The sequence below is a fragment of the Benincasa hispida genome, chromosome 7, assembly GCF_009727055.1.
Source record: "Benincasa hispida cultivar B227 chromosome 7, ASM972705v1, whole genome shotgun sequence".
NCBI lineage: Eukaryota > Viridiplantae > Streptophyta > Magnoliopsida > Cucurbitales > Cucurbitaceae > Benincasa > Benincasa hispida.
Window position 1 is genome coordinate 21,779,219 of NC_052355.1, and position 8,846 is coordinate 21,788,064.

Genomic DNA, 8,846 nt, shown 5'->3' on the forward strand with positions numbered 1-8,846 from the left:
CTTCACTCGCACTCAATCCAGTGGAAGCGACTCCTCTACGGTCCTTATCACCCAGCAATCAGTTGCCTAACAGCACCACGATCATCTACACGAATAGCAGCGCACAAACAAACAGCAACTGGGATGACACCACCACTCGAAACCCTCGGTATTCTCGGAGTGAGAATCCAAAGAGTGGACTATGATGGAATTGGTAGAGGAAGGAGGAAAGGACGATCATGTAGAACGAACAAGCAAGTGGGAGATAGTAGATGACTATCGTATAGTCGGGTGCTTGTCGTTTAGGAAAAGGTACATGATCGTGTAGGTTTTACTAATCGATCATCTAGTAAATAGTAAGCGATCGTTTAGGTCAGCTCAACGCGTTAAGCAAACATTTAGAGAAGGTAAACGATCGTTTAGTGCGCGGGTGTGCAATCGTTTAGGCGATGGGCACTATCGTATAGGCTCTCAATGTTAAGCGATCGTGACATTTTCGAACTGCTTACAAAAATGAAAACAATTTTCATTTTATTCTTCAGTTACAAGAATCGAAATCAATCTTCCCACTTTCATACAATTTAAAAGAAATTATCGGCCAATTATCTCATAACCGCCTATTTAAATAAATAATGAATATAATCATATTATATTCTTAACCTATAGTTTGATATCACATATCTATTATAGAAATTTCTCCTCTACTTGTTATAAACCATATTTATATCCAATTTTTTCCAAAATAATATATCTAATATATTTAGTCAATTATATCACATATAATTAACCAGTTCAATTATATCATATATAATCGAACTCTTTCTTGTCAATTTGAATATTTCAAACTGACCCAAAAACTGATTCTCCACTTTATCCAAGCAACCAAGGGGACCTTATGAACCTATGGCTCAAAGCTCTAACGGTACGTGAATAGTTGACTAAACTCTTTAGCCATGAGATCCACCATCCGTTAACTGTCAGGCATTTCACTAAAGACCAATAGCTGAACTCTTCTTTCAGCAAATATATTTCTGTGTCTATTGGATATAACCAATCATGAGTACAATGACCCTTCACAGATGCTCGTAAGTACAGCTGGGCCAATTTACCGTTTTGCCCCTGTAGTTACATCTCACTCCTTAAGTACCACTGATCCCTCTAATGAACAATACAACATAGTCCAACTATGTGTGAACACCTCTCGGGCCAAGAAAAGGTGTGTGGCGCTACATCGTTCAAGCCTTGAAATCAGCCCTTAAGGGAGCTTCTATCTACTTGCCTCTGATTCGAGGAAGAAGTGAATTCCATCTTGTGTAGCTGAGTTCCTAACTCACAAATCAGACGAATCCCCAAAGTGGTAGGTTTAAGTCGGCGACCTGGCCACTTGCACCCATGCAAATTAAAGGACCGCCCTCAATGGCAAGAGTTCCCAATTCATTCAGGATTGAGGTCATGTTACCTATATTCATCCTAAATGAATTCTCTGTCATGAACGGTATTATATAACGAGACGTTAATACTTCGTGGTCTGGTCTTATACAAACTCTTTGTATAGGATGCCCTCGCTCGCATGTCTCCTACACGAATGATCAAGATCAAACAATTTCTGACAAGTCACAACACTTGTGACCATTCCATAAAGCGGGTCGCATCCGTAGCGTTACCAAGATAAGGTTTCCCTTCATCCATATACTACAAACCATTTTGGTTATCACTTAAGACATGATCCACTTGTATGTCACCACATACATGCTTAAGTTACATCCAGATAACCAGAGATTTTAGGTTTATCGGTTTGTGGTAAAGCAAATATAACAAACAACTGAACACAATCAAGAAATGAAGTAAAATATCATATATTATACATCACAAACATTCATACAAACTATTTACAAACTACAGGATACGAGACTTTAGGGTATCAACACCAACACTTACTTTGTCCCTTGATATGCTAACAAATGAAAAGTTACTCCATTTGCACAAGATAACGTTTTATTTATAACTTTCACATTTTTGTTTATTGGTTTACTTGAGTTTGGAAGTCTTGTAAATATGCTTTTTATCTGCATTCTCTATTAGGTGGTTGAAGAGAATCACGACATGCAGCTAACTGAGTTTACGAAAGTGAATTTTTGGCTGAACATGTAATACCCGCCTGTAAATAAGACTTGTGATTGATCATATTTTGTTCTCATATAGGTACTAGGGGTGTGCACAGTTCGATTCGGTCCAGTTTTGGGTCAAACTATGAACCGAACCAAAGTCCACGGTTCTCAAGTAGGAAATCGATTCCCATTAGTTTCGGTTCCTGAACTGAACCAACCTGAATCGGTTCAGGTTGGTTCCGTTTGGTTTATAACCGATGTTTTTTTAAAAAGAAAAAAATTGACAAAAAGATTGGACTTATGGACTTATACTATGAGATGGGCTTATGGACTAAGTATTACTTAATATTTAATAATACTTTTACTCAATATAATATTTAATAAATATTAATATATTGGTTCGGTTTTTTCGATTTTTCAGGATAGAAAACCGTTGATCGAACCGAAACAATCGGTTCGACTACTTAGTGAACCGGCAATTGCTTCTTTTTAAAAAAGACCGGACCAAACCAGTCGATTTGGTCTGATTTTCCGATTTTGGTCGATTTCTACACAGCCCTGATAGGTACAAATATTCTCAATGCTTTAAGTTTCACCATGGTAGGTAGAAGCAATCAAGAAAATCAGTATATTACTCAACTAAGTTGAGTAGGCAAGGGACAGTTATGTCATTTTGTGTCTCTTCAAAAGAGGTGATCCAAAAAGTCAATCATGTCGTGTCTCTTCAAAAGATGTGACTCAACAATGAGCAAACGATGCAATGTTATTGAACAATGTCAAACATAGTTTTTGTCCGATTGTGGATTGCATTTCTTCGAGAAACACAACACCAATTGTGGCGTATTTGGTGATTGTGCAATTGAATAATGATTTGTGCAAATAATTTTCAAGTTTCTCCATTTTTTACAAATATGTTTTTAGATTACTTAATCCTCATTTAATAATTATTTGATATTTTTTATTTTTGAAAACCAACCTTATTAACACTAATCTCTCTCTCTCTTTTTTTTTTGTTATTACTTTTAAGAGAGATTTTTAAAATTCAAACAGAGTCTTAAAAGCTAAAAAAATATAATTCTTAAAATCTGTTTTTCTTTTAGTTTGACTAAGAATTGAAAGAAAAGATTAAAAAAAACTATTTACTAAAAATTAGATGGTAATCAAAGGAATTTTAGATTTTCATTTTCCTTGTCCAACACAAAAATCTCTCCTCTTAGACTTTATTTACCTAGTAGCCATGGAAATGAACTCAAAGAAAAGCAAATAAAAATTTAGTGTCAAATCCTGTGGATTATAAATTATGTGTCTGTATACGTATACACAAATCACATGTATTTATATTTATTTGTGTCCCATTATTCAATTAAAATAAGTAAATACAAATTACTATTTTAGAAAATCAAACATAATAGGACAAAATGCATTTTTGGTTCCTGACGTTTGAGGCTAGTGTTTGGTCCCTAAAATTTTAAAATAAACATTTTAATCCCTGACATTTAAAAATGGTGTTTGACCATTAGTTGATTAACGAAAGAGTGACATAGTATGTTAAATTGGAAAATTTTAAATGAGGTGGCATGTTGGGTTGACAAATTTTAAATAAGGTAGACGTTTTTTTTTTAATTCTTCATTTTATTATTATTATTATTTTGTATTAGGTGAATTTTTCCTTTTTTTTTCTTTTTCCTTTTTCCATCTCTCCCCTTTAGGTTTATTTTTTCTTTTTATTATAAGTACATGAGGGAATACTAACTAAGCTCATTTTGGCTCCCTTCCCTCTTTCTCTTTCTCATGAGAGGTTTGCAAACTTCATAATAACTAATGAATTGTTAGAGACTCTTAGCCACCGACTTGGTTCGTATCTGAGAGAGAGAAAAGGGAGGAACAAGATAAAAAAAAGAATCAGGGATAGAGAGAGGAGATGAAAGGGCAAAATTTGGTCTGAAACCGAGGAAGGCTCATGGCCACTGTCGCAACGTCATCATGATGCGAAGCAACCGACATCCTACCCCAAGGGTTTCTTTCGAGGTGAAAAGTTTGGAGTCTCCACCAAATATTATGGATGAGATTGGTCACCTATTTTAAAAGAAAAAATAAGGTCTACATAATAAAAGTTAGGTTTGTTAGAGTAAGATAACATGCAGTGGAAGTATCAAGGATCCATAAACATCCAAATTCACTAATTTTGGAAGAAACTTAGAGCATGCTCATCTAAATAATAGGGTTTTAGATCATACCTTTGTAGAACTCTTCAAGATCTTGATAAAATAGTAGCAGTCTTCACCAAAGATCACCGTGAACCACCTTAAGATCTTCTCCACTATCCTCTTGGAGTTTTAGACCGAGTTGTGGGACTCAAGAACAACTTGAAGCAACAGAATTACAGAGGAAAGCTCACAGTAGCACACTACCGAAGAACCTTTTCTTCCAGCTGAAATTTTCTCTCAAAATTTCTATGTAATGCATGCCCTCAAATCACTCCATTCTTCTTTATTTATTGTAGATGAACATGCAAAAGAATGAATATGCATGGCTTGTAGCTCATGCTTGGAGTTAAATGAAGAAGAGGAAGTGGGCTTTGTGTGAGCATGAAGAAGATGATAATGGAAAACTTCAAAATTCCATTTGTGCATGTAAACCTATTTTCCAATTTTCTTTAAAACCAAAATTTGATTTCAAAATCCATTTTGATTTTAAAATTGAAAAAATAATATTCTAAAATTAATTAAAAAATATTAATTAATTTAATATCAAATATTAAATTAATTTTTGCACAAAACCATCTTCATCTATTTAAATCATATTTAAATATATATTCTCCTATTCCGTTTAATTTTAATTTGAACATTTCAAATTAATTTCTCAAGCTACTCTAAAGCTTAACCATTTACGAGCTAGTAGGGAGACCTCGCGGACATATAGATCATGGGCTCCAACGATTCGATATTAATCGGCTAAACTCATTAGACCGATCTAACCCCCATTCATTAACTAATGGGACACTTCACTATAGCCCATAGTTGAATTCCCCTCGTTGTAGATATACTATGTCCACTTTATAGCCATAATCAGTAAGTCGATCCTTCACATGTTGTTTGTAATTAAAGCTAGGTCAAAATTACCGTTTTACCCCTGTGAATACATCTTGTTTCTTATGTTCCTACTGACCCTCTAATGGAAAATTCTGATTCATAATCTCTACGAATCATATCTTTTCTCTATTATGAGAACGCGGGGCCCCGACTGTTCAAGACCTGGAATCAGTACATAAGAGAACAATCTATCTGCTAACCCTAAATCGGGTAGGAGTGAATTCCATCTTGCAAGGCTATGTCTCCAACTATTCATCCAGTCTTATCCCCAAAATGGGAAGCTTATTGAGCAGTGCTGTTGGACTACTCTCACCATTTGCAGATCAAAGGATAATCCCAAACAAACAGGAGTTCATTGCTAGCTCAGGATTAAGATCGAGTTAACCTAAGTTATTTGATAAATGAAATAGTCTGTTTTAACAGTAAACGTAAAGAAAAGTGACTATTTTTGTGGTCTAGTCTATTTGCAAACTCATTTCATAGGATGCCCTCACTCACATGTCTCAACATGAATGATTTATAGATCACATCGTTTGTAGCACTTTACAACTTCTTATAACAACTACAAAGTGGGCCGCATCCATTAATGTTACGAGGATGAGATACCCAATTTCATCCATATACTTATTAGACCATTTAGGCTATATACTATTAACTTGATCCTGTTTATGTCACTACATAAAGTTACAGTATTCAGACTATAGTCATGAATATGTTTATTGGATTTTCATAATAAGATGTAAAATCAACAAGTCAATATTATTGATAAATATAATGTTTAACATGAACTACGAGTTCTAGGACATTCCCAACAAGGTTAAGGGATCGTTAAGTGTAGGGAAGGTATTAGAACCCTATAACACTCGTTTAAAACATTTTATTTTTGTTATCCAATTCATTTTATCAAAGATGGTCTTTATTTGTAAAAAAAAAAGAATGCTAATTTCATTTCTAAATGTTTATTGAAAAAAGTTAATGAAATTAAATAACGTATGCGGAAGTGACGTAAACTAGCTTTACGCCCGTTCCACAACTCCAAAGTATTTTGGCAACACTCTTGGAGGGAACACAGTTGAGGATGTAAGTTGCAGTCTCTACAACAAAACCCCAAAACAAGTCCGGTAAGGAAGCGTAACTCATCATCGATCGAACCATGTCCAACAGGGTTCTGTTTTTCCTCTCTGATACACCATTCTGCTGAGGTGTACCAAGTACTGAAAGTTGGGAAACAAATTCATGCTCTATCATATAGTTCTGGAACTCAAAATCCAAAAACTCTCTACCTCGATCAAATCAAAGTGTTTTAATTCGTTTATTTAATGCGTTTTCAACTTTAGCCTTGAACTCTTTGAACTTTTCAAATGATTCTGACTTATGTTGCATTAAATAAACATACCCATACCTCGAATAATCATCAGTAAAAGTGATGAAGTACTCGTAGCCTCCTCAGACTCGCACATTAGTCGGACCACAAAGGTCTGAATGCACTAACTCTTGAGGCTCTTTAGCCCTATAACCTTTTCCAGTAAAAGGTCTTTTAGTCATCTTGACTTCAAGGTATGACTCGCACACAGATAAAGAATTTTCTTCTAACTATTTTAGAAATCCATTCTTCAACAACCTCTTAATCCTATTGAGATTGATGTTCTTCAAATGAAGGTGCCAAAGTTGGACATTTTCTTTTGGAGAAACTTTGAGTCGTTTGTTTTGAGTTATAACAGTTTTAAACATCTCTATGTTATGGAGGGAATTTGTTGCTAATGGCCTTAGCACATACAAATTATTTTCCAGTTTAGCTGAACATATTTCAACACCATCTTTTGGAATAAACACTTTATTAACCGAAAAGTTCAGGGTTATTTACATTCAAGCAACGACTTTACAGAAATTAAGTTCCGCTTTAACTTGGGAACAATGATACATCATTCAAAATGATAAACCTATTCTATAAAGTCAACTATAGGCCCTCCACTACCACAGCTGAGACAACATGCCCGGTGCCAACTCACATCGTCATCTCACCAGCCTTAAGCTGCCGTCAGGATCTGATCCCCTGGAATGAAGAACAAACATGGTTAATGGCTCTAGAGTCTATAATCCAGGTAGAATCATCATTCTCCACTAAACAAGTCTCCAAAACCAGTAAATCATATTTACCTTGTTTGGTTTTCTTCTTCTTCTTCAAATAACGTGGGCAGTTCTGCTTCCAGTGCTTGTCCTGATTGCAGTGGAAACACTTTTCTTTGTCAACTGGTACTGGTCGCTACCTCATGAAGTGGCAGGTTTTGGGTTAGCAGGCGCCCTCCCCTTCCCCTTACTACCCTTCTTCTTCTTCCACTTGTTGGTGCTGGAAGAAGAAGGTGCAGACTTAGTTCCTGAGGTTGAACCTCGGTGGAACTTCTTAGATGATGAAACAACATTTGCCTCACCAACCTTCTTCTCCTTTCTTTTCAGCAAGGATTGGAATGTCTGCAACTCATTAAGGAGAGTTGTAAGGGTGTAATCAACCCTGTTCAGAACAACGTTGCTTACAAAATGGAGGAAGCTTTCTGGCAACGTCTCTAGAATTATGCTAACTTGGCTAGCCTCATCGATGTGAGACCCGTTCATCTCCGCCACGTTAAAGTAGACCATCATGTTCAGAACATGTTCACAAACAGATGTACCCTTCTACATCTTGGAGTTGAAGATGAACTTAAGAGCGTCATGCCTAAGTTGCACAGACGGTTGTCCAAACATTCCCCTCAGAGACTTCATGATCTCGCGTGTAGTGACCATGGGCTCATGCTTCTTGGCCAAAATGTCGTTAAGGCTGGCCAAAATGTACGTTCGGGACTTCTCATTCGCCCGTGTCCATTTCTCGTACTCCTCTCGAACATTTCGAGTGGCGTTTTGAGGTGGAATAGAAGGACACTCTTCTATAAGGACGAACCTGAGGTCATCGATGATAAGTATCGTGTTTATAGTGTTTTTCCAACTAGCATAGTTTTTGCCAGTCAGTTTTTCGGTGGCTAATAAAGCTAAAGTAGCAGTTGCCATTTTAAAAGTTATTGAAAACAAGAACAAACTTAATGAGTCTACTTGCATTACCACTTTTAACACCAATTTTAAATTTTAGCAAAATAGTTCTATTGTACCCTAAGTGACATCTATTTTGCAATGATACCTAGCGAGGCAGAACAAAAGTCACTGTTGGGGTGATTAAGTGCCCCTTCACTGGGATGAGACACTCTCAACCATTAGACAGAAACAACTCCTTGTAACTGACTCTAACAGTCACCATTGTTCAGTTCATAATTTGTTAACAACCTTAACAATTTTGTGTAAGTGTAACCCCTCATTTTAGGCCCTAGAGTCCCGCCCTAATGCACCCACCGTAGGAAAAAAGCAGATTAGGACAAGAGACTAAAGCAACCCTATCCATTTCTAGAGACCGGATAAAGAGTTGTGCAAATACAACCATCCTTAGGGGGGACACTCCCAGGGTGCCTCGAGTAGGAGTAATTTCGTCTTGCACCTAATGTCTCCAGTTTTTTAATCTGGTCTTATCCCAAAATGAAGAGGCTTAATTGAGCAGAGACGTTGGTCCTACTCTCACCATTTGTAGATCAAAGGAAATAATCCCAAACAAACAAGAGTTCATGTTAGTTCAGGATTAAAGGTAAGC